This window comes from Ovis aries, chromosome 23, assembly GCF_016772045.2.
Source record: "Ovis aries strain OAR_USU_Benz2616 breed Rambouillet chromosome 23, ARS-UI_Ramb_v3.0, whole genome shotgun sequence".
Lineage (NCBI taxonomy): Eukaryota > Metazoa > Chordata > Mammalia > Artiodactyla > Bovidae > Ovis > Ovis aries.
Window position 1 is genome coordinate 51,508,040 of NC_056076.1, and position 26,735 is coordinate 51,534,774.

Here is a 26,735-nt window from a genome sequence, read left to right on the forward strand (position 1 = left end):
AGGGTTCGATCCCTGGGTCGGGAAGATCTAGAGCAGGAAATGACAACCCACTCCCGAATTCTTGCCTGGAAAATTCCATGGGCAGCCAAGCCTAGTGGGCTATAGTCAATGGGGCTGCAAAGAGTCAGACAGGACTGAGAGACTGAACACACTTCAGCAGGCGTTAGGTTCCAGGCCTGGGAAGCCCTGCAGTAAGATGTGCCAGGCTCATCCCACTCCTGCCTTGCCTAGCCCTGAAACTGGTCTTTTCTCCAAGGAGTACTGGTGCTTTTATTATAAATGGTAGCAGATAGGGAATGGAGTCTCTGCCCAAGGGAGATATCAAGCAATTTTGCCTACCTTTCCAGGATCTTGATAAAAATATATATCCCTTAAGAGTTTTGGGTATAGAAATGCTATCATTCAGGTTTGAGTTTTATATAGCCTGTATCATCTCAGAACTCTCAAATGCATGTATTTAACAAAGATATTAATATGAAAAGTCCCTTGTTGCAAAGGCACCTGAGTAACTGGCAGGGAAAGTACAAAACCTCTTTGGAGGGAGGAAACCTTGGTCTAGGCCTCGTAGTCCTCTCACAGACAAATCTGCGCTGAACACGAGCTCATAATTGAGAAATATGAGCCGCATAAGGAAATAGTGCCTTATGAGCCAGTCAGTCAAAGTAAGAGTTAGATGGACTCTACTCCCTCCCTTCCCCCAATAAAACACTTCATTTAATAGGTATCAGAGAAACTATAAAACCTGCTAAAAGTTAACAGACATAAAATAGGGCATCAAAAACAAAGGACAAGAATGCTATATTGTTGGGGGAAAAAACCAACATGATTTTTAAAAGAACCAGATTAGATTTTAGAAATGAAAATAAAAAATCACTGACATCTAACTGCTTTTAAATTTATCCATTGACTTAAAATACAGTTAAGAATGATTGGTGAACTGAAATACATGTCTGAAGAATTTACATATTATATCTCATAGGAAGGGAAGAAGAATAAGAGATATTAAGAGGCATGGATAAAAGAAGGTCTAACATCTATTAGTAAGAGCTCCAAAAGGAGAGAATGCCACTGATGTTCCAGAATTAGTGAAATACATTAATCTATACCTATCACAGGGAATCTATAGAACAGCAAAATCAATGAAGATCTTAGAGGCAACCAGAAAAGAGAAATGTTGGTTAATTAGAGTATGTAGCTATAACAGTTAACATGGCCTTTGAAAATTAAATAGCACAAAAAACAAAGGCACGCTTCTGTAATTTTGTTCAGTAAACTTTAAAGTCATATATGCCACTTGGTATTTTCCAAAACTTTAGCAAACTTAAGCACACACATGGGGAGCCCCATTTGAAGCTACTCACTTGAGTAAAAAAGGCAAAAAGCCACATGCCAATGCCAACATACTCTTTCTTCTTGTTATGGCAAGAATGTCTGATTGGATTCAATAAAATAATCTCAAACTAGACTCAGTTATCACTGAATATTTGGAAGATACTTAGAAAGCATTGCTGATGGTTCAAAGAGACAATTTTAAAAATATAGACCATAGGAGGTTTTCCCTGATTCTGGGAAAAATTGAGGGCAGGAGGAGAAGAGGGCAACGGAGGATGAGATGGTTGGATGGCATCACCTACTCAGTGGACATGAATTTGAGCAAACAACTGAAGACAGTGAAGTACAGGGTAGCCTGGCCTGCTGCAGTTCATGGGGTTGCGAAGTCCATGGGTTGCAAATGACTTAGTGACTGAACAATAACAATAAAAAATTTGCTGTATAATTGAAAGGAAGCATATACATTTTTCCAGCAAGTTTGTGTTCGTGGTATTTGCTAGATTAGCATTTATTTGTGTTTCAAAAAGGAAAGGATATGCTAGAAGAGAGTTATTCTCCAAAGTAAGAATTTGTTTAATGTTAATTGGTATTTTATCAGAAAACCAAGCATGTTCATTGATAGAAGAGCTGCTTTGAGTGGAGTAAAAATGGGTTGAGTTCTAGGCCCAGAGGGCCCCACATGCGAACTCTATTAGCTGCACAGCTTATAGACGGAACATCCCAGTAAACAGATCGAAGCCTGTGGTGCACAAAGTTGTAGGAAGTCATCAGTATAGTTAGTTTTAAATAGCATGTCCTTTAAAATTATCTAATACTATTGAGTATGTGTGTTTACCCTGAAAATCTTTTGTATCACACAGAGTGATTCATGAGTTACCTTATGGCAAAGTATGTGGCTTATCCAACTTATAAACAGTGTATACGTGTATATATGTGTATATATTCTTAGACATGTCCTAGATTGGCTGGCACTTTTGGTGGTGACAAATGCTCTTTTCACGGTATTGAGCAGTGTATAGTACTAAGCAGATAAAAGCAAAAACTTTGCTGTCAATAAGGTGATTTTTTTTTTTTTTAACAGTGAGACTGTGAAGAAGGCTGAGCGCCGAAGAATTGATGCTTTTGAACTGTGGTGTTGGAGAAGACTCTTGAGAGTCCCTTGGAGATCCAACCAGTCCATTCTGAAGGAGATCAACCCTGGGATTTCTTTGGAAGGAATGAGGCTAAAGCTGAAGCTCCAGTACTTTGGTCACCTCATGCGAAGAGTTGACTCATTGGAAAAGACTCTGATGCTGGGAGGGATTGGGGGCAGGAGGAGAAGGGGACGACCGAGGATGAGATGGCTGGATGGCATCACGGACTCAATGGACGTGAGTCTGAGTGAACTCCGGGAGATGGTGATGGACGGGGAGGCCTGGCGTGCTGCGATTCATGGGGTCGCAGAGAGTCGGACATGACTGAGCGACTGAACTGAATAAAGTAATTGGGCTTCCCAGGTGGCACTAGTGGTAAAGAACCCATCTATCAGTGAAGGAGACATAAGAGACATGGGTTCAATCCCTGGGTTGGGAAGATCCCCTGGAAGAGGGCATGGCAAGCCATTCCACTGTGCTTGCCTGGAGAATCCCATGGACAGAGGAGCCTGGTGGGTTATGGTCCACAGGGTTGCAGAGTCAGACACGATTGAAGTGACTTAGCACAGCACAACACTTACATGATTTAGGATTGTTAAACATTTTTTGGCTGATACTGACTCATCTTCCGGTCAGAGGCCAGGTGACCAGAGCAAGGAAAAATTAGCTGAGATGGGGTTGCCACTGGAGACTTCAGAGAGATGTGGCAGTGAGAAAGGGAGTAAGATTTAGAAGGCAGAGTCCGCCCATTAGGGTTCAAATGACTGCAGATAGATCAGTTTTCCCAGAGAAAAGGAGGGGGAAATCAATCAATAAGCAGACTCTTTGTATCTATTGTGTGCTCCACTCTGTCTTGGGACATTGGCCCATAGAAAGCCCCGCCCCTAAGGAACGAGCCTTTCGCTCAGTTGTTGAGTACATTTTATGGGCTTTTATTCCTGGTGAGAACTAGCATATAGGCTCTCGTGGAACTTCCCTTGTAGAGAGGGAGACAAGATTAAAAATAAATGATAATTGCAGATGCTTTATGCTCAGTAGTAAAGAATCCCCCCACCAGTGCAGGAGATGCAGTTTCCATCCCTGGGTTGGGAAGACCCTATGGAGGAGGAAATGGCGGCACACTGCAGTATTCTTGCCTGGGAAATCCCATGGACAGAGGGGCCTGGCAGGCTACAGTTCATAGGTTTGCAAAGAGTTGGACATAGCTGAGTATGCATTCTTATACTAAAGAAATTAATGGATGGTACGGATGGTGACAGAAATTCAGAAAAAGGTTGACTTTTGCCGACTGGAAACCTTTTGAAATTTGCTACACCACTTCCTTTGATGGTTAGATGGCATCACTGACTCAATGGACATGAGTTTGAGTAAACTCCGGGAGTTGGTGATGGACAGGGAGGCCTGGCGTGCTGCAGTCCATGGGGTTGGAAAGAGTTGGACAAGACTGAGTGATTGAAGTGAACTGAACTGACCCCACTTCCTGCCACTCTTATCCTGGTTGCAGGTCCTTCACAAGTTGAAGCTTTGCACACCCTGTTATCCTAACCAGGATGCTCTTGGATCATTTGGTTCTTGTTATCTTAAGTCTTATTTCAAATGGCTACTCTTCAGAGAGGGCTCTGACCACCAATGTAGGGAAGTCACTCCACCGAAATCAAACATTTTATAGGTGATTCCCTATCTTAGGTGATTCCCTTTATAGCATTTTTTGTAGCTGACTACTGCATATTAACTTTTCCTGTTTCTTCTTTCTCCTTTTCCCACCCTCAACTAGGATGTAAGCATAAAGCACCACGGGATATCTAGTTACACTTAGTACATAGTATAGGACTTGACACCAAAGTAGCAACTATTTATCAAACAAATGATAAAAATTAAAATTAGATCATGGAGGGTAGAATCTGTGTTGCTGTTATTGTTTAGTCACTAAGTCATGCCTGACTCTTTGTGACCCCAAGTCCTCCAGGGAGGACTTGGCAGCCTCCCTGTCCATGGGATTTCTCAGGCAAGAATACTGAAGTGGGTTGCCATTTCCCTCTCCAGATGATCTTCCTGACTCAGGGATCAAATCTGCATCTCCTGCACTGGCAGCTGGATTCTGTACCACTGGGCCACGAGGGAAGTGCAGAATCTGAATAATGATGAGAAAAGAGAGAAACATGGGCTCAGCAAAACTGGCCATGGGGTAATGTAGGATAGACTTGGAAGACAGACTAGGGCCAATTTAGCTTAAGCAGAAGCCTTGGAAAATGTATGACTCGGCAGAACATGAAACAGGAAATGCGAGCCAGGATGTGGGAGATTTTGAATGCCAGCCTTAGCATTATCACAAGGCAATTTGGATTTTATCCTGTCTATGGTTGTCAGGGAGTCACTAAACTTTGATGGAAATTATAAATTAGAAAGCTCAATCTAACATGTCCCTTGACACTGATTAACTGAACACATCACAACTCCTGCTTGTTTAAGAGTTACTGCAGAGATTTCTGCCCAGACAGTGCTGTGGGGAGTGCTGGCTAAATGCCTGTAGTAGTGGGAAAGAGAGATGACCACTTGCAGACAGAACTCCAAGTTCAGTGAACTGCTGGATAGACAGGAAGTGGGAGGTGTACTTTGAAATTCAGGATGTAGGTCTTCATTTCCTTTTCTCTCAAGTGTATGTGTGTGCGTGTGGTGTGTGTGTGCACACACACAGGCTCAGTCATGTCCAATTCTTTTCAACCCCATGGACTTTAACCTGCCAGGTTCCTCTATCAATGGGATTTCCCAGGCAAGAACACTGGAGTGATTTGCCGTCTCCTCCTCCAGGGGATCTCTCTGACTGAGGGATTGAACCAACATCTCTTTTGTCTTCTGCATTGGCAGACGGGGTTCTTGGCCAAATGCACCAACTGGCAAGCCATCTCCCAAGTGTACCCTATATTAAAAGGTTTTCTAAGAGGCTGGACTCAGTAAGTTATAGAGTACTACTCTGGGAAAATGTAGGCTCTGCCAATTATCTGGGATGATGGTCAAGTTGGAGTAACTTTCTCAGCCTCAGCTTCTAAAACCAGAGAATGGACAGATTAATAGCCCCCCTTGTCAGGATGAGAGAGACTGTATCTTCACCACAGACATGTTCTTACACTTTATCCCTGATACTTGGCTCTGCTGCTGCTGCTGCTAAGTCGCTTCAGTCGTGTCTGACTCTGTGCGACCCCATAGACAGCAGCCCACCAGGCTCCCCCGTCCCTGGGATTCTCCAGGCAAGAACACTGGAATGGGTTGCCATTTCCTTCTCCAATGCATGAAAGTGAAAAGTGAAAGTGAAGTCGCTCAATCATGTCCCACTCTTCACGACCCCATGGACTGTAGCCTACCAGGCTTTTCCATCCATGGGATTTTCCAGGCAAGAGTACTGGAGTGGGATGCTATCGCCTTTCCCACTCCAAAGTAGCTAAATAAATGATGGAAATGTTCCTTATATGGCACTCACCCACAGCCTGTCTAACCTATTCACAATTTTGTCTGCAATCACGACAGTGTTGTCAGTATTCTCGAGGCCTATATGTAGACTTGTCCTATTATTTTCATGTCTCTGGAACTGTCAAACTGTTTTGTTAGGAGCAGGATATTTGGTTACCAAAGCATTTGAATGCTTTTTTAGGATGGACTTGCATTTTAAATTCTTACAACCTCATAGTCCCAAACAGGATTTTCAAAATAATAAAAGAAGCATCCATAAATAATTTTTTTTAAAATTTAGTTTTGTTGTTGTCCAGTCACTCAGTCGTGTCTGACACTTTGCAACCCCATGGACTGTAGCATACCAGTTTTCCCTGTCCTTTACCATCTTCTGGAGCATGCTCAAACTCATGTCCGTTGAGTTGGTGATGCCATCCAACCATCCAATCCTTTTCTCCTGCCTTCAATCTTTCCCAGCATCAGGGTCTTTTCAATGAGTTGGCTTTTCACACCAGGTGCCCAAAGTATTGGAGCTTCAGCTTCAGCATCAGTCCTTCCAATGAATATTCAGGATTGATTTCCTTTGGGATTGACTGGTTTGATCTCCTTGCAGTCCAAGGGAATCTCAAGAGTCTTCTCCAACACCACAGTTCAAAGGCATCAGTTCTTCGGTGCTTAGCCTTCTTTATGGTCCAACTCTCACATCCATACATGACTAGTGGAAAAACCATAGTTTTGACTATATGGACTGTTGTTGGCAAAGTAATGGCTCTGCTTTTTAATATGCTGTCTAGGTTGGTCATAGCTTTTCTTTCAAAGAGCAAGTGTCTTTTAATTTCATGGCTGTGCTCACCATCTGCCATGATTTTGGAGGTCAGGAAAACGCTCTATTTTTAAAGACCTTAAATTGAGGCAGTACAGTCAGAATCCAATGGTCTGTTTTCTGGGTCTACCTCTGGAGATCCGCGGTCGATGCCCTGGGACACGTGGGGCCTTACACTTCTCACCTGTCAACAGAGGGGTTGGACTAGATGATTTCTAGGAGGTCTTCTCCTTGTGAGACTGTAGGGTTTTGGGGCAAATTATATCCTCCTAAATTCTCTGAAAATTAGTGTGAAAAGAGGCTTCTGTGTGGTGTGGGAGGTGAAACCACATGGCCTCTAAGGTCCTTTTAATTTCCAAATTCTGTGACTAAATGGATTCAGTAGATTCTCACAGATAATAGCTACTTAAAGATATTGACATCATCCACTTATCCATGTTAGTAAAACTCTTCATTTCAAAGCTTATAAATATTTCAGAAAACATGCCAGAATTCCACCTCTCCATCCCTCCCTGCTTAGATCATCCTTAGGTAATTGTCCCTTTAAGGTCCCCATGACCTCTGGATAAAGAAAGTTAGCCAGGGTGTACGGAACACTCTCCTGCAAACTCAAGTTTCAGGATATATATTTCAATCTTTAGTGGCTTTGTGTCCTTAGACAAACTGACTTAACATAGATGGAGACATTAAGTTCTAGAGGTTGCCAAATGTAGCATAAAACGTAAAATGGTAATGGCTTGTTAAAGACATACCTGGCTCAGGGCAATGGCTAGACTCTGAACATGAGCACTTTCTCCACGCGGATGGCAGCAGCTGAAGGATCTGACTTGCTCCCCAAATTGCTTGCGAGTTGGAAACAGTGAGAGTCTCAGTAGTGCTGGCCGTGGTTAAGCTGGGGTGTGGGTGCTTCTGGGTATCTGGTGGGATGTTTGTGGTTATCATTTTATCGGTCTGGTAAGAAGCTTGTCCTTCAGTGTTTGTCCTGCTTCTCCGTTAGTTTATACCAAACTGCGGCCACCTTCAGCAGAAGATGAGTGAGCTCCTTGAAGGGGACTTGTGTGAATTCATCTCTTATCACCCTTCCTTTGCCTGACTTAGCACAGCATATGGCATCTGGATATAGGTACACTTGTTGAATTAAACTTTAATTGTAATGACATGTGCATAAGTATAAAAATAATACAGTGAGCTATCATCTAAAGAGTATTTGCTATATGGCAGTTACAGTGCCAAGTATTAACGTATCACACTTCATTGCATGCCAGGAGGGAGGAATTCTTGTTATCTGCCTCTTAAAAATGAGGAAACTGGGACAGAAAAGTTAAGTAGGATTTTCAAAGTCCAAAGCAGCCAAATACGGATGGGACGAAGTAACTTCTAGAGCCCTGTCCTCTTGACCACCACAAAACAACTCTATTGACTCCTTCAGTCCCAAGTATTCTACGTGATTTCTTCTCCTAATAGACTACTACTCTCCTCTCAAGACTCAGCTCAAAGTACTGTTTCTGTAGATTTGTCTTTGAGCACTTTTATTTGTGACTCTCATTTTCCAATCCCATCTTAATTTCTTATTGATTCATTAATCCAGCCAACAATGATCTTAACACTAGATATTAAGCATGTGATAGTCCGGTCAGAGAGAAAGCTGTTATTCAAATAATCATGTAAACGGATGTAAATTTTTACCAGCTGTGAGGCAGAGTTAAAAAAAAAAAGAATTTAATATTTGATCCACCTCTGAAGGCTGAGTAAGAGTTAGCAAGATTAGTTAGGAAGAGTTAGCAAGAGTTAGTAATAGAAATGGGTGAAGGCAAAAGGACAGGTGTGTTTATTTTAATGCCCAGTGGCAGAGAGCACAGCCCTTCAAGGGACTGCATGATGAAGGGGAAGGGAGGTTCTTCCCAGGGAGGGGGTGACTTCATCAGCTTTGTATTCGGGAAAGGTTGCTCTGGTTGCAGTCCATAGGGGCGGTTAGAGTGCACAAGAGCAGTTTGAAGCTATTCTAGTCACCCTGACAGTGATCTAGATTATAGAGCTGGGGTGGTGGAAATGGTGATTGCTCCAGACAGTACTGGATAGACTGTAAATACACTGTAAAGAGGTCACATTCATATACATGGTGAGAGATTAGATTTGGCAGGAGGTGAGGGGTGATGACTATTAGGGCACTGGTTGCTTCCCTGGTGGCTCAGAGGTTAAAGCGTCTGCCTCCAATGAGGGAGACCCAGGTTTGATCCCTGGGTCGGGAAGATCCTCTGGAGAAGGAAATGGTAACCCACTCCAGTAATCTTGCCTGGGAAATCCCATGGACGGAGAAGCCTGGTAGGCTACAGTCCATGGGGTCGCAAAGAGTTGGACACGACTGAACGACTTCACTTTCACTTTTGTGTAACTAGGCTGATAATGAGATAAAGAATACTGTAAGAGGGCCCTCTTATTTTTAATTTTCTTTTAGAGGTAGTGGTGATATGGAAAGTGGAAGAATCTCATTAGTTTACCAACTGCATTCATTAGGGTAGGTGATAAAGTTCCTGCTGCTGCTAAGTCGCTTCAGTCATGTCCAACTCTGTGTGACCCCATAGACAGCAGCCCACCAGGCTCCCCCGTCCCTGGGATTCTCCAGGCAAGAATAATGCAGTAGGTTGCCATTTCCTTCTCCAATGCATAAAGGTAAAAAGTGAAAGTGAAGTCGCTCAGTCATGTCCGACGCTTCACGACCCCATGGACTGCAGCCTACCAGGCTCCTCCGTCCGTGGGATTTGCCAGGCAAGAGTACTGGAGTGGGTTGCCATTGCCTTTTCCAGGTGATATAGACTATCCTGCAGCTAGTTTGTGAGCATCTGGGGTCCAGGAAACACTTTTATTTTTACTTAGAACCCCAGAGCTTGGTCTTCCCTGATGGCTCAGATGGTAAAGAATCTGCCCGCAATGAGGAAGACCCAGGTTCAATCCCTGGGTCAGGAAGATCCCCTGGAGAAGGGACTGGCAACCCACTCCAGTATTCTTGCCTGCAGAATCCCATGCACAGAGGAGCCTGGCGGGCTATAGTCCATGGGGTTGCAGAGTTGTTAGACAGGACTGACTTTCATTTTCACTTTCACTTTCCAGAGCTTACCTTATAGTTGATTTATTTGTCTGATAGCCTGATTTTCCTTTAAAATTTTTTTCAAATAAAGTTAAGTTCAGAAATATTAAAAAAAATAAGCTTTTGATAAGAGCGTGAGTTTCAAAGAAATATACGTGGGGGTATTCTCTTTTCTGGTTAATTTGAATTATAAAAGTTTCATCCAGTCTTGATCTTACTTTTTAACTTAATAATAAGCTGACTTTTAAGATATTCAGAATCCCTATTCTGGTGTTAGAACTAATTCCTAGCCTTAGAGATTGTCCTTGGCTGTTTTCTTCCAGCCCTTCTCAACTTCCGGCTTCTGGGCTTTTGGCTTGGTCCTCTGGTGAAGATGACAACAGGCTGCATTGTTTCCAGTCCTGTAACTTCTGTGAGTAAAGCTAATTTCTTGATTCTTTGAGACCCTGTAGCAGGGAAAGGGTTCTATCTGCTCTTTCAGACTTTGTCCACCAGCTATGAATGCACTGGATACTGCATTCCTTTCTAACTCCCCTCTGTGAGTTGTCCTTTCCACCCTTCCCTGGGGAAGAAAGGAGCAAGAAAGCTACAGTGACAGGTCCATAGAGCACAAACCTCTGATGTTTTTCCCAACAGAATATCTTTTGGTTACTTGATTCCAGCTCCTTTAGTGAAGACTCTACTTCTGCCTCCTCCCATCAGAAATTATTCTGGGTCTCCCCATGCTGGTTCTTCTCTCCCTAACACGTGCATCTTCTCATTAAGTGCTGGATAAATGTGATCAGTATCCCATGCTCATCTTTATAGCCCTTTACTAATTCACTCTGGTCAGGGGAGGGTGATCACATACAGCCCTTCCTCCTGGGCATGTGTTCATTTAAAGCGCCTGTCAATATTGATGGGGAGAGAGGTTCTTTGAGAAGAATGGCACCGATTTTGAAAATCATTGAGGGTAATCAGTGGGACAGTGTGGTGGTTAGAAATGGCTTTTTATGCCTGAAGGAGATGAGAAAATCTTCCCGAGAGCTGTCAGATGATGGATAATTTGAAACCCCTTGAAGTTATTTATTGGAAACAGCGACAAAAAACTCAGCCGCAGTTTTCAGCTTGACAAGACGGGGTTGTTTCATATTTTAAACATTCAAAGGAAACAGCAGGAAAGCTGTCATTAAGAGATCAGTGAATCAAGCCAATGAGTGAGATAATTGTTCACTAAGAAGAGACAGTTGAATTTTTAATGCCTCCTCAGTGATGGAGGGATGTGGAGATGTATTGTTGGCTGGTTTCTAAGTCAGCTACCTGATGAAAGTGGGCTTAGGTAACAGGAAGCAGAAGACAAATATCTTTGGGAATCTGGAAAAATGAAAACAATCCTGGGTCTGTCTTCTGATGGTTGTGCCAGATACAGCTGTGATAATCTGTTGGTGTTTATTTGCCTGTTCCAATCAAAATGAAGAGCTGTTTGGGAGAGATTCTGTGTTAGTGGCTGCCTTGGAGAGGAAGCCCATTTTGAGCGCTGCTAATTGAAGGAACTATGGTTATTTGAGTGGAACCAGAGACAACTCAGAGTGGCAAAATAGTGAAACACAGAATCAGCAGCAAAAAAAACAGGAGAGATAATAGCAGGAGGAGATTCAGAGGCAGTTGATCCAATGGTAGTGTATTTACTAGAGAAAAATCTCCTGTCCTGTTATCTGGTGAAGGTTTTATGGGAGTGGAGTAACACTGGGGCTTGGAAGAGCTCTCAAAGTAACAATTCTGCTCTCCTCCACTGAGGTTCAGAAACAGTTAGGAAAGGAGTCAGGAGATATACATTCTCTGTTTTCTTTTTTGCTTTTTAATTTTATATGTTTTTAAATTTAAATATAGTTGATGTATACCCGTCACTTATGCAATACAGTGATTTACAATTTTAAAAGTTTTGGTCTATTGTACTTATGATAAACTACTGGCTATTTTCTCTATATTTGCATAATATATGCTTGTAGCTTATTTTATACAGAATAGTTTGTAGCTCTTAATCCCCTACTGCTATGTTCCCCTCATGTCCCTTCCCTACTGGTAGCCACTAGTTTATTCTTTGTATCTGTGAGTCTGTTTCTTCTTTGTTATATTCACTAATTTGTTGTATTTTGAGAGGATACACGTAAGTGGTAACATATAGTACTTGTCTTTCTGTCTTATTTCACCTAGCATGATACCCTCCAAGTCCATCCATGTTGTTTCAAATAACAAAACTTCATTCTTTTTATGACTGACTGAGCAATAGTCTGTTGTTTTTTATACCACAGCTTTGTTCATCTGTTGATGGACACTTAGTTTGATTCTATATCTTGGCGATTGTAAGAAATGCTGCCGTGAACACTGGGGTATGTATCTTTTTGAACTAGTGTTTATGGGGTTTTTTGAATATGTACCTGAAAGTGAAAGTGAAGTCGCTCAGTTGTGTCCAACTCTTTACGACCCCGTGGACTGTAGCCCACCAGGCTCTACTGTCCATGGGATTCTCCAGGCAAGAATACTGGAGTGGGTTGCCATTTCCTTCTCCAGGGGATCTTCCTGATCCAGGGATCAAACTCAGGTCTCTTGCATTGCAGGCAGACACTTTACCCATATGTACCCAGGAGTCACATTTTATCTTTAATCCAGGTAAATCTCTTTGGGAATTTGTGTCTTATTCAGATAACTGAGGGCTGGCTTAGTATAAGCCAGTATCCCGGAAGGAAACTTCTGTCTGGTCTCAGCAAGAGTTGGAGAATTGGCAACACAGCTTCCTGGGGCTGAATTTTTAATCTAAGCTTACTGCAGGCCAGTGTAGACCATAAGAGATGGCAGATTTCAGTAAAGGATATGGGAGATTTAAATGAATTCTGCCATTTCTGCAATATAATTAGTTACACCATAAAGAACCACTGAGAAGCCGGACGTGTTTCTCTAAGGGAGGTCACTATGTCCAGAAATACAAGGGGAGCGGGAGATCATATTCTCCCCACAAAGGAATTCTGGCCATTAGGTCATAACATAGAGCATGTCATTTAGTAAAAGTGTCTTTATTCCATGAGCGTTATTAAAGAGCATCCATCATGCAGTGCTCATCCCAGGAAGTGATGTTTCCTGTCGTTAGAGGTGCCAGCAAAGGCTGACATGCACTCACTCGGGGAAGGCTTGTGCCTTGGGTGTGTGTCTATCGTTCTAGCGCCTGCAGCATGCTTTCTGTTATTGCAGCAGAGAGTGAAGGGCCCCTATTTCCACCAAGGCTGACCCTTCATCCCACACACCAGTTGTTACCCTCACTGCTTAGAGGATGGGAAGTCATGGTGTGACCCTCATTTTCTTACTTTCTAGATGACAGGGATTAAAAAAAAAAAGAGGGAGGGGAGTGCATGCAGGAGAACAAGGTAGTTCTGATTGCTGGCAGGTTAGGGGTGGGTTAGCAGGAAGGGGCATTCCAAAGAGGTCTGAGCTCTTTCTTCATTCTCAAGGCTGGGCAGCTACAAAGGCTTAAAGGCCTGTGGGGTGCAGCCCAATAATCATATTTGGGCTGGAATCAGTTATTCCAAGTTCCCTCTAATCTTCCATCATCCTAACCAACATCCATGGGATTGAAACCAGAAAGAAGCTTTTAGATTCACTAAGGAAGAAACCAAATGGCCACTTTGGAAGAGATGGTGCATCATCTCACATTTGTATCTCCCCAACCAGAAGGTGCCGCTCAGGATGCTCAGCTCATATGGTTCCCCTTCCACTATAAGCAGTTGAATCTGAGTTGTAAAAGTGGTTGCTTCCGGGTGAAGGATTTTTCCCTTTGTATTTTCCAGTTACCCAGTTGGCATTTGTGTAGTAAAGGATTTAACCTTACCCAGACATTTGCCCTGGTCTTCCAGAAGATAATATCTAGAGTCCTTGAAAAGTCTTTGTCTGCCCGCAGGCCTTGGGTCATACTAGGCAATCTAAAAGTTTCATACAACTCCAGGGCTGACCTCATAATGCAGTCTTACAATGAGATTTAGAGTAGGGACTTTGGGTCATACAATATTAGCTTGACTTCCAGAGGGACTATAAACTGAAATCAAGAATTTGGGCATTCACTAAGCCTATGCAGTGGAGCCCCAATAAAATCTCTGGCTACCAAGGCTCAGGTGAACTTCCCTGACTGGTAATACTCCAGGCCTATTGTCAGCCCAAGCATGTTGTCACTCATCACTGCTGGAAAAAAGTAATTCTGCTCATGACTCAATTGGGAAATGACTGTGGTAGCTTTCTGCTTGAAATTTCCCTGGACTTTGCCCCATGTGTCCCTTCCTTTGGCTGATGTAATCTGTACCCTTACATTGTTATAAACCATAACTGCAAGTGTAAAGCTTTCAGTGAGTTTCATGAGTCTTTGTGGCAAGCTGTTGAATCCCACTGTGGTCTTGGGGACCCCTGAGCTTGTAGTTGGTGTCAGAATTGAAGGAGTTTTGTGGACTCTAACTTTGCATTATCACCATTTTGGTCAAAGTCTCATTCTTACTGAGGGGCTCATCTGCTTCTTCTGTGGAGTCACCTCATAGCCGTTTTCCAAGTTGCGGAGAAGGGTGAGCCCTTTTGGATCTCTGATGCATTGTGGGATATGCCCAAAGGTTATATTCTACCCAATTCAGTTCAATAAATCGCTTACTGGTTTGAAGTTCCTTTTAGAAAGTTCAGCACTGGGGCCTTTGTATTTCTGTCTCGAAAGTATAGAATTATGAGGATTCTTGTATTTTGGAGATTATATGCATTAATCATAGAGTGGGAAACCATCAAAAAGTTAAAAACAGTGTTTTTTCAAAATACAGTTCTTAGACATGACTCAAGTTTTCCCTAAAGGGTTTGTGGAGGGGTGGAGGCCCCCAGTGGAAGTTTGATTGGGAAGAGTTTATGCTTCTTCCCTCTGGGCTTCATTAGGACCCCTCTCATTTTTAAAAAAAACCTATTTTATAAATGATTCCATTTTTAATAAAATAACTTACTGTTAAGACACACATATATATCCAGATACATAGTCCTCTCATCTTATATACTTTGCAAGGGAAGAGTTTTGAAATAAGAATGACATTTTCAAGGCTGTACAAGAAGACCACCTATCAGTGATGAACACAACCAGTTAGAGGGGAAAGAGGTGGCAGCATTTCTGACAACATGGAAGACCGAATTAGAGCAGGGAATGGAGATACAGGGATAGATGTTTCGGAGGCAAGAGGGACTGGTGTGTGAGCAACCAGGAAAACAGAAAGCAGAACCAACGATCACTTTGAGGTGACTGGATGACTCTATTCACAGCCACCGAGAGGGCAAAAGACTGCTCTCTGTGAGATGACAAGGTTAGTTTTATAGAGGTTGAGTGTAGGGTGCCAATAGTGCCAGCAGGCAGCTGGAAACATGGGATCAGAAGTCACCTACGCAAGTACACTTCAGAATCCATTAGGAAGACCAGTGTCATTAAAGAAATTCCACCCAGGAGACAGACCCTTTAAATTACCTCAGTAAATCTTTGAAGGATGTGTTTTAAATGCACTCAAGTTGTACTGCCTATGAAAGGTGCCTTACTGACACAGATCCATTTTAAAATCTCATGTTTCAGAAGGAATGTTAACACTTCTGGCTTCTTCTTACCTGGGAGAGATGAATCTTCATAAAATTCTGTTTTGATTGTATCAGTTCCCTGATCTAAATGTTTAGTAGCTATCTGTGTTCAGATCTGCCAAAATTAGGGAAGTTTCCTTTCCAGGATGAGGTTTTAGTTCAATTCTTTGAACTGCAGCAGGTGAAAAAAAATCACAGAAAACCAAGACAAAGACTGGTCAGAATGATTCCAGATCCCCCTACTTTATACCAGAAAGAATGTGAAACAATGTCAAGATGCTACCTACTACTCTGCTTCCCGATGGAGGTAAACATCTTCCATTCAGCTGGTCCTAAGCCCTCCCCATCCTTCCCACTCTTCTCCTCTTCCCAGCCAAAACCACTTGTTTCCTGATTGGGAGCAAGGAGCTGGACTGGTAATAGAGGTAGTTTCACCACAACTTGTGTGAGAATTCTGTATACCAGAGCTACACCAGAAAGGGTAGTTAGTTGTTAGTAGTTAGTTGTACTGTACCTGCAGTACGGGTACTGTACTCTATACCCAAGGCAAAAACCTATTAACCTTCCCCCCACCCCAACACACGCACACACACACACACACACTGCTTTGAGGCGAACCCAAAATGTACAAAACACATACCAAAAAGTTTTGCCTCAATTATGCTGGTGTTGCACGGAAAAGGAATGGTGAATTAGGATTTAAACATAGTGTGCTCCAATCCATTGTCACAGAGTTCTTTCTTAACTTCAAGAAACTCTAGATTCCATAGTTTGCTGTGAGAGACGGATAATATATGTTAAATCTTAACCAATGTGTTTCATCACCTCAACCTCCGTTAGTGTACTTGCAGCTCTGGAGACCTCTCATGGTTTAAGAGCGAGGATGTGTGAAAAAGGAACAAAGGCATCAATGCTTAGCTTCAGTGCATCAGAACAGGTTCCTTAAATGTGCTATAAAGATAACAGACACATGGAGGGGCTTTTGATGAAAAGAGCCAGACTTCTGAGTATGAAAAGTTACACTGTGAACTCAGAGCTTAAAGTACTATTAATATCTGGGAAGTTTTGATGAATTACCCATCTGCCTTAATCATCTGTAGATACAAATTGGAAGGACACATGTGTCAAGATGAAGAGGCATCGTAAGGAAATCAAAGAGCAGGTGTCATAGAAGAAAATGGACGCATGGATTCATTTCTGGGAGTTAGTTCTGTATGAAGAAGAGCTCTGGGGCTTGTAGTAGCAGAGATTCATGAACTTCCCCCTCATGTCATCTTATTGTTGGTACAGAGGTTGCATGAACAGTTAAAAAGAGGAGGAAGTCACATTATCAATCAACAACCCTTATCAAGAACTATCATATAATATCATATATTGTCAGAAGGAAAAACCTCATGTGATAGTGGGCCTATACAGAATCTTGGAATAAAACCTCTGTTTCCAGGCTCCCTTGGGAGCTGTGTGTCAGCCAGGTAACTAAGTTGTGGTCAGTGAAATTAAGTGGCAGTGGTGAATGAGTCCTTTAGGGACTTCTGGGAAGAGTCCTTTGGGAGAAATATATTTCCCCCCTTCCTTCTTACTATATTGTATGTGAAGACCAGGTTGGTAACTGTGGTGGGGTCAACTCAGCCCTGAACTGCCAACATTTACATGACAGGAAAAGATAACTCTACTTGTTTAAGCTCCTGTTATTTTGGATTTTCTGTTGCAGTTAAACAATGAGTAAAATTAGGTCTACGTGATAAACTCAGTTTTTAAAAAAGCTTTTATTTGAAAACAACTCAAGTTGTTTATGGATCTCAGACCAGCATCATGTCAATCTAAGTTACATTTTACCTGATGCCTTAAAGGATGACAGATAGTCAAAGAGATTACCCTGATGGACTCTGCTCACTCAGCCTTGAGACTTCATGAGCAACTCCACCCCTCTCATCCTATACCTTAGTCATATAGGGATGTTTCTTGATGACAAATAACAGAGACAGTGACTCCATGGGTCTCATTGAGGAGGGAATTTCTAGAAGTCCTTACTCTCACATTCTAGAAGTTCCATCCTCTGACAATGTGATCTTGGAAGGAATGCCCTTCCCACCACACTTATTAGTGGACATGCTATGCTATGCTAAGTCACTTCAGTTGTGTCTGACTTTATGCGACCCCATAGACGGCAGCCCACCAGGCTCCCCCGTCCCTGGGATTCTCCAGGCAAGAACACTGGAATGGGTTGCCATTTCCTTCTCCAATGCATGAAAGTGAAAATTGAAAGTGAAGTCGTTCAGCCATGTCCAGCTCTTCACGACTTCATGGACTGCAGCCTGCCAGGCCCCTTCATCCACGGGATTTTCCAGGCAAGAGTACTGGAGTGAGGTGCCATTGCCTTCTCCAATTAGTGGACACACAACTAAGCTAAGGCAAGTGACACAAAAAGAAGTTGCTGGAAGGTCCTGTAAAAGATCTCCCTCCCTAGGAAAAATATAAGGAAAACTCTTCCTTACCATCCCCTCCAACCCCACCCTTGTTACTTCTTACTTTCTTATTTTTGAAAGCAGGTGTGTATGGATGCTTAAAACTGTTACAAACCCTCTTGAATTATCTGAGATCAACATAGAGCCTCCCCTACCCAGTTTTCTGATCTCCCCGAACTGCAGATCCAAGCGTAGAAATTACCCAGTTCTACTGGGAGTTTTTGTTGTAGTATTCAGAGGTGTCAATAAGTAGGCCTTATTTAATGGAAAAATGACTTTTGATAGAGCTAGGAAATCTCCCTTCTCAGAAATTCTGTCAAAGTTCCCTTTAAGAGAGGTAGCAAAAACTACCAAAAATCAGATCTTCCTTTGTGTAGACTGAGATGATATGTTAAGATCTCTATGAGACAGTGTTCAGTTCAGTTCAGTTGCTCAGTCGTGTCTGACTCTTTGTGACCTCATGAACCGCAGCATGCCAGGCCTCCTGGTCCATCACTAACTCCCGGAGCCTACCCAAACTCATGTCCATCGAGTTGGTGATGCCATCCAACTGTCTCATTATCTGTTGTCCCTTTCTCCTGCCTTCAATCTTTCCCAACATCAGGGTCTTTCCAAATGAGTCAACTCTTCGCATCAGGTGGCCAAAGTATTGGAGCTTCAGCTTCAACATCAGTCTTTCCAATGAAAATTCAGGACTGATCTCCTTTAGGATGGACTGATTGTATCTCCTTGCAGTCCAAAGGACTCTCAAGAGTCTTCTCCAACACCACAGTTCAAAAGCATCAATTCTTCGGCGGTCGACTTTCTTTACAGTCCAACTCTCACATCCACACATGACTACTGGAAAAACCATAGCCTTGACTAGATGGACCTTTGCTGGCAAAGTAATGTCTCTATTTTAATATGCTGTCTAGATTGGTCATAACTTTTCTTCCAAGGAGTAAGTGTCTTTTAATTTCACGGCTGCAATCACCATCTGCAGTGATTTTGGAGCTCAAGAAAATAAAGTCAGCCACTGTTTTCCCATCTATTTGCCATGAAGTGATGGGACCAGATGCCATGATCTTCGTTTTCTGAATGTTGAGCTTTAAGCCAACTTTTTCACTCTCCTCTTTCACTTTCATTAAGAAGCTCTTTAGTTCTTCTTCACTTTCTGCCATAAAGCCGGTGTCATCTACATATCTGAGGTTATTGATATTTCTCCCGGCCATCTTGATTCCAGCTTGTGTTTCTTCCAGTCCAGCGTTTCTCATGATGTGCTCTGCATATAAGTTAAATAAGCAGGGTGACAATATACAGCCTTGACATACTCCTTTTCCTACTTGGAACCACTCTGTTGTTCCATGTCCAGTTCTAACTGTTGCTTCCTGACCTGCACACAGATTTCTCAACAGGCAGGTCAGCTGGTCTGGTATTCCCATCTCTTGAAGAATTTTCCAGTTTGTTGTGATTCACACAGTCAAAGGCTTTGACATAGTCAATAAAGTGGAAATAAATGTTTTTCTGGAATTCTCTTGCTTTTTCAATGACCCAGTGGATGATGACAATTTGATCTCTGGTTCTTCTGTCTTTTCTAAATCCAGCTTGAACATCTGGAAGTTCACAGTTCATGTATTATTGAAGCCTGGCTTGGGAAATTTTGAGCATTACTTTACTAGTGTGTGAGATGAGTGCAATTGTGTGGTAGTTTGAGCATTCCTTGGCTTTGTCTTTCTTTGGGATTGGAATGAAAACTGACCTTTTCCAGTCCTGTGGCCACTGCTGAGTTTTCCAAATGTGCTGGCATATTGAGTGCAGCACTTTCACAGCATCATCTTTCAGGATTTGAAATAGCTCAACTGGAATTCCATCACCTCCACTAGCTTTGTTTGTAGCGATGCTTCCTAAGGCCCACTTGACTTCACATTCCAGGATATCTGGCTCTAGGTGATGTATAGTATAAAAAAACAAGAGCTAGAGCCAATTCTTGTTCTACCAAGACTAAATTCCATGCTTCAGTCAAATTCTCTCAGATTTATTTTTTCTTGCAAGATTAGGAGCATATAGGTTGCTTTTAAATCCAAGCCAATTATCTCATCCTTAAAGGATAATTGTCTGTCATCTTTTCAGGCATCAGGTAAAATGGTTAGATTTTAAGACAGTTTCCCAGAACTATTGAAATATTTGCTCATTCCTAATTATTCCATTCAGCCATTTTTATTCATTTTTTAAACTTGAGATATAATTGGTGTAACATTCTACTAGTCATAGGTGTAAAACACAGTGATTGGGTAGATACATATATTGAAAAATAGTTACTGCAATAACTTTGTGAAAAATGGTGTAAGAATTTTGATAGAGATTTCATTGAGTCTAGATTACTTTTGGTGGAATGGATGTTTTAACAATATTCTTCCAATCTGTGAGTATAGATAATCTTTCCGCTTACTTCTCTTTCATCAGTGCCTTAAAAATTTCAGTGTACAGGTACATGTATGTGCAAATAGTGACAACTTTATTTCCTTTTGTACTGTATTGAATAAAAGAGGTGAGAGCAGGCATCTTTGTCTTGTTCCTGAACTTAAAAGCTTTCAGTTTTTCACCATTGAATATTACTTAAGCTATGGGCTTGTCATATATGACGTTATTACATTGAGGTATGTTTCCTATATACCCGCTTTGAGCGTTTTTATTGTGAATGGATGTTAAATTTCGTCAGATGCTTTTTTTGCATCCATTGAGATGATCATGCTATTTTTATGCTCTTTTTAAAATGTGATGTATCACATTGACTTGAAGATGCTAAGCCTACCATGCATCCCTGAAATAAATCTCACTTGATCATGGTATATGGTCCTTTTAATGCAATGTTGAAATTCAGTTTACTAATATTTTGTTGAGGATTTTTATATCTATATTCATTAGAGATAGTTGCCTATAATTTTCTTGTATTATCTTTGGTTCTGGTATCAGGGAAATGCTGGCTTCATAAAATGACTTGGGGAGTTTTTCTATCTCTCATATTTTTTGGAGACTTTGAGAAAGATTGATGTGAATAATACCAAATGTTTAAAGAATTAATTGCTAGAGTCACCTGGTCCTGGAATTTTATTCATTGGGAGGTTTATGATTACTGATTTAATCTTCTTTACTAGGAATTATGTCAGTTCAGATGTTGTACTTCTTTGTGATTCAACCCTGGTAGTTTGTATGTTTCTAGGAATTTATCCATTTCTTCTAAATTGTCCAACTTAACTGGCATGTAGTATATAATAGCATACAGTATATAATTGGTCATAGAATTCTCTTATGATCCTTTGTATTTCTGTACTATCAGTTGCAAGTCTTTTCTTTCATTTCTAATTTTAAATCCTACTTTTCCCCCTTTGGTGACCCTAGCTAGAGACTTGTCAACTTTTTTCTTAAAAAAACAGCTCAGTTTATTGATCTCTTCTCGTATCTTTTAGTCTCTGTTTCAGTTATTTCTTCTCTGTTCTTTATTTCCTTTCTTCTAATAAAATTTGGCTTAGTTTGTTCTTTTTTAGTTTCTTGATGTGCAAAGCTAGATTGTTTATTCGATATCTTTCATGTTTCTTAATGTAGGCATTTAATCCCTATGAACTCCCCTCTTAACTACTTCTGCTGCATTCCACAAGTTTTATTATCTTATATTTCCATTTTCACTTGTCTCAAGATACTTATGCTTTCATGTTTTTAAATCTGTGTGGCCCCTGAAGGAAGATGGTTACTTTTTATATTTTATTGTGATTCTTTAATAACTTAGTGCTATTCCATATAGATATTTTTGTGCTTGGCTTTCAAAGAACTGTGGTGTTGGAAAGGACTCTTAAGAGTCCCTTGGACTACAGGGAGATCCAACCAGTCCATCCTAAAGGAAATCAGTCCTGAATATTCATTGGAAGGACTGACACTAAAGCTGAAACTCCAATATTTTGGCCATCTGATGCAAAGAACTGGCTCATTGAAAAAAACTCTGATGCTGGGAAAGATTGAAGGTGGGAGGAGAAGGAGATGACAGAGGATGAGATGGTTGGATGGCATCATCAACTCAATGGACATGAGTTTGAGTAAGCTCTGGGAGTTGGTGATGGACAGGGAGGCCTGGCATGCTGCGGTTCATGGGGTCACAAAGAGTCAGACACAACGGTGTGACTGAAGTGAACTGAAACATTGTTTTTCCACAATATCATATATGAAATGTCTGATATAATAAAATTATTTGTAAATATATGATATAAAATAGAGTCAGGAAAATTACTTGAGAAATGGAGTGGAAATATAAGGAAATACTAGATGAGGTATGTTAGTGAAAGAGAAGAGTACCTTTCTTGGCATTGATATGAGCAATATTATTTTGGGAATATGACACCAAAACTGTAGGCAGCAAAAGCAAAAAGTAAACAAATGGAATTGCCTTAAACTAAAAAGTATCTGCACAGCAAAGAAAAGCATCAACAGAGTGAAAAGACAAGCTATGAAATGGGTGAAAATATTTGCAAGTCATTTATCTGATAAGTGGTTAATATCTGAAATATATGAGGAAGTCATGCAAGTGAACAGCAAGAAACCGAATAACTCAACTAACAAATGAGTGAAGGACCCGAATAGACATTTTGCAAAAGAAGACACGCGAATGACTCATAGATATTTTAAACTTAGGGAGCTGCAAATCAAAACTAAAATGAGATATCACCTTACACCTGTTAGAACCCTGTTATCAGAATACTATCCTGTATGAAATACTACACACACACACACACACACACACACACACACGGAATACTATTCAGTCTTAAAAGGAAGGAAATCCTGTGTTTTCGATGATATGGATGAACTTGGAAGACATTAGTCTAGGTGAGATAAGTCAGCCACAGAAAGACAAATTTGGCATGATCTCACTTATATGTGAGTGTGAATGCTTGGTCACGTCTGACTCTCTGCAACCCCATGGACTGTAGCCCACTAGGTTCCTCTGTCTATGAGATTTCCCAGGCAAGAATACTGGAGTGGGTTGCCGTTTCCTCCTGCAGGGGATCTTCCTGACCCAGAGATGGAAACTGCATGTGTTGCACTGGCAGGCAAATTCTTTACCACTGTGCCACCAGTAGGCTTTTATGGTCTCACTTATATGTGGAATCTAAAATAGACTCACGGAAGTAGAGAGTAGAAAGTTGGATGCCGGGGCTGAGGGGGTGGGGAAATTGGGATTCAAAGGGCGCAAAGATTTAGTTATGCAAAGTGGGTAAGTTCTGGAGATCTAATGCATAACACTGTGACTATAGTTAACAATACTGTATTGTGTACTTGACATTTGCTAAGAAGGTCTGCTTTAAATGGTCTCACCACACTCTGAAAAAGGTGATGACTATCAGAGGTGATGGATATGGTTACATCCATCCGCTTGATTGTGGTGATTACACAAAGGATACATATAATCATAGTGTGTCAAGTTATACATCTTCAGTTCAGTTCAGTCGCTCAGTTGTGTCCGACTCTTTGCGACCCCATGAATCGCAGCATACCATGCCTCCTTGTTCATCACCAACTCCTGGAGTTCACTCAGACTTGCGTCCATCGAGTCAGTGATGGCATCCAGGCTTCTCATCCTCTGTCGTCCCCTTCTCCTCCTGCCCCCAATCCCTCCCAGCATCAAAGTCTTTTCCAATGAGTCAACTCTTCGCATGAGGTGGCCAAAGTACTGGAGTTTCAGCTTTAGCATCATTCCTTCCAAAGAAATCCTAGGGTTGATCTCCTTCAGAATGGACTGGTTGGATCTCCTTGCAGTCCAAGGGACTCTCAAGAGTCTTCTCCAACACCACAGTTCAAAGGCATCAATTCTTCGGTGCTCAGCCTTCTTCACAGTCCAACTCTCACATCCATACATGACTACTGGAAAAACCATAGCCTTGACTAGATGGACCTTAGTCGGCAAAGTAATATCTCTGCTTTTGAATATGCTATCTAGGTTGGTCATAACTTTTCTACCAAGGAGTAAGCGTCTTTTAATTTCATGGCTGCAGTCACCATCTGCAGTGATTTTGGAGCCCCCCAAAATAAAGTCTGACACTGTTTCCACTGTTTCCCCATCTATTTCCCATGGAGTGATGGGACCGGATGCCATGATCTTCGTTTTCTGAATGTTGAGCTTTAAGCCAACTTTTTCACTCTCCTCTTTAGATATATTTAATTTTTAGTTGTCAGCTATACCTCAAAAAAGCTAAAAGAGAAAATGCTAGCTATAGACATTCTTGAATCTCATTGCTCTGTACACCAGAAATAATCACTCCTGTTACAGTAAGTATTTGTAGTATTCACCGTTTTCATAAACATTGCTGCTGATGTTACTTATACTGTGTGTTTGAGACAGATAACTGGGTAGGTGGGGGGATTTTGAGTAGCCTTGTGAGCAGGTGCAGCCATTTCTGAGCTCTTTATCTGTGAAACAGTTCTTTCATTGAGAGAGAATGTTGACTTTTGGAGGAGTTCAAGATGTTGCCTTTACATATGATTTTGTCCATAAGGAAAAATAGGATAAAAACATCCATTCTAATAACATTTTTTTATCTGTTTATTCTAGGAAACATTCAGCAGTTATTCAAATTAGCTGTCATAATAAAAATATTTTACTCTGGGGACAATTAGCACCATCATGTCAAAATATATTTATCCTCACAACTACCTCCCATGGTTGTTGAGAGATCACACAGCAAGAGCAAGAAGCGTGTTTTGTAGAGCAGTGTTCTGGAGCCTGACAGGATGTGGCCCTGTTCCTTCCAGCCTTGACGACGGGTCACCAGAGGCTGCAGGGGCCCTTTTAAGAGCTACTTGGGTTGACAGGTGTTGTTTGTTGGAGTTCTGGATGCAGTGCTGGAGGAGGTGTCATCATTCATGTGACAACGTGTGAGTGGGAGCTGAAAGGCAGATTGTGTATGGACATCATTTGGTGGGAGCTATTCTTAGGTCCTTGGACAGCCTGAGGATTTAGAGCCTGCCTCCTCGGCAAAATAAAGAATACCACTGTAATTTTTAATAAGATCAGAGGCTCTTTGTACACACCATGTTTTCTCATCTCTTACTAATGTAGGAGGTGCATGCCAAGCTTTTGACAGGGAAAAGCTAGGGAGAAATCAACAACAGCCCAATAATTCCCCTGTGTCTGTCAAAGCTGTTTAATGTTGTTGTTTACTTAAATTAGCTTTCCTGAAGTCAATGGTTTTAATTTAATTTATGGAAATGTCCCTAAGGACCCAGAGAGCGCCACATTGGATGGGATCATTCATAAATTTGGGGTCTCCTGTGAGTTTTCTTTTTTTTTTTTTTGCCCAGCCTTATGCTTCTGATATTTCAGTCTCAGTGTGAATAGAGAGAAAGTTCAGTTCCTTCACAAAAATGCAAAGTTCCAATGCTGCCTGTTGTTTTTGTTAAAGGCAAGAAGGTAAAAATTGTGAAAGACCCATTTTCAAATATCTAGGTGCATTTCTTACATTTTTTGTTGTCCCTTAATTTAAAACCCAAAGTAGACTATCTGAAGGCCACTGGCCAGCCATTAGGGAGAAATTATTTACATCTTGATGTAATCTCTTATAGCATTTTGAACTTAGTCATTTTAACAGTATCTTTAAATATTTATTGACTCAGAGGCAATATTTTCTTTAACTTCCTCTCTGAGGATCTGGAAAACTCAACAAGTCAGTATTTATGACCTTCATTTGAATATGATCTCCTTTAAGACTCTGATGCTTTAAATCTAGAATTTGGCTGTGTTTGCATGGGTATGGTGAAATAGACAGCTGTGTAGCACATTGAGGTATTTAAAAGAGAAAGTGACTGCCTAATGAGTGTTTTATAAGGTGCTTAGGGTATCATGAATCACTAGAGGTCTGATCTCCCCTCACCCTTTTAGTGTGCCCACCTCTGTCTGGTTCTAGTTCAATATGCTCAAATGTAAGAATGATCAAACACAAAGACACATCTTTATGACTTCTTTGAATCTTATTAAAAAGCAAATGATAAATTAAAACAATTGCAATCCTGACAAACAAATAGAGAGATGAACAACAAAAGCTTTAAAATAGCAGAAACAGAGTAATCTACGGACACGTGGTAATTGATTGATGTAAGCCAGCAATGGGAGAAGGGGAGCAACAGTTGGATTTGTACTGGAATTCCTAAAAGACACAGCAATTAGAACCATCAGGTAGCCTGAAAGTGAGATTGAAAATAAGAGGATTGACTGAGAGCCTGAAGAAGCAGTTTAGACTCCACGTCATTACTCTTCCCATCTGGAAGACTTCCCTCCTCAACTCTAGGTTCAAGGGTGGAGGTTTATCCCCAGGAGAGTGAGTACTTAGACAGCTGGGGACACATCACACTGAGGGTAGGGGTAGCATGTTGATAAATACCAGATAATGTAGAAGAATTATTAGGAATCTTGAAATCCCCAAATTCCTTCCCTCCTGAGGCCCCCTCACTGCAGCTAGGGTAATTCCCTTCATGCAGAGGTTGAAATGTTCTTGGATCTTATTAATACAAGAGGAAACAATGAAAGATCTAATCACTTAGTTCTGAGTGTCCCACTCTTTCATATGAAAGGCTAGTGAAGAGTCATCAGTCATGTTTCTTGCAAATCCAACATCACATGGCAGATGGCAAACACACAAAACATAAGCAAGCACATAAAGAAACAGTTTTATTAGCAGTCTCAAAGAGCTGGAAGATACATCATATATGATCCTAAACAAGATGCCATTAAGACAATTCTTTTACAGGGAGAAAAGGTTTTGAAAATTAAGAATAGTAAGAATGAAAAACATCAATCGAAGTATGAGATAAGTTTGAGGAATCTC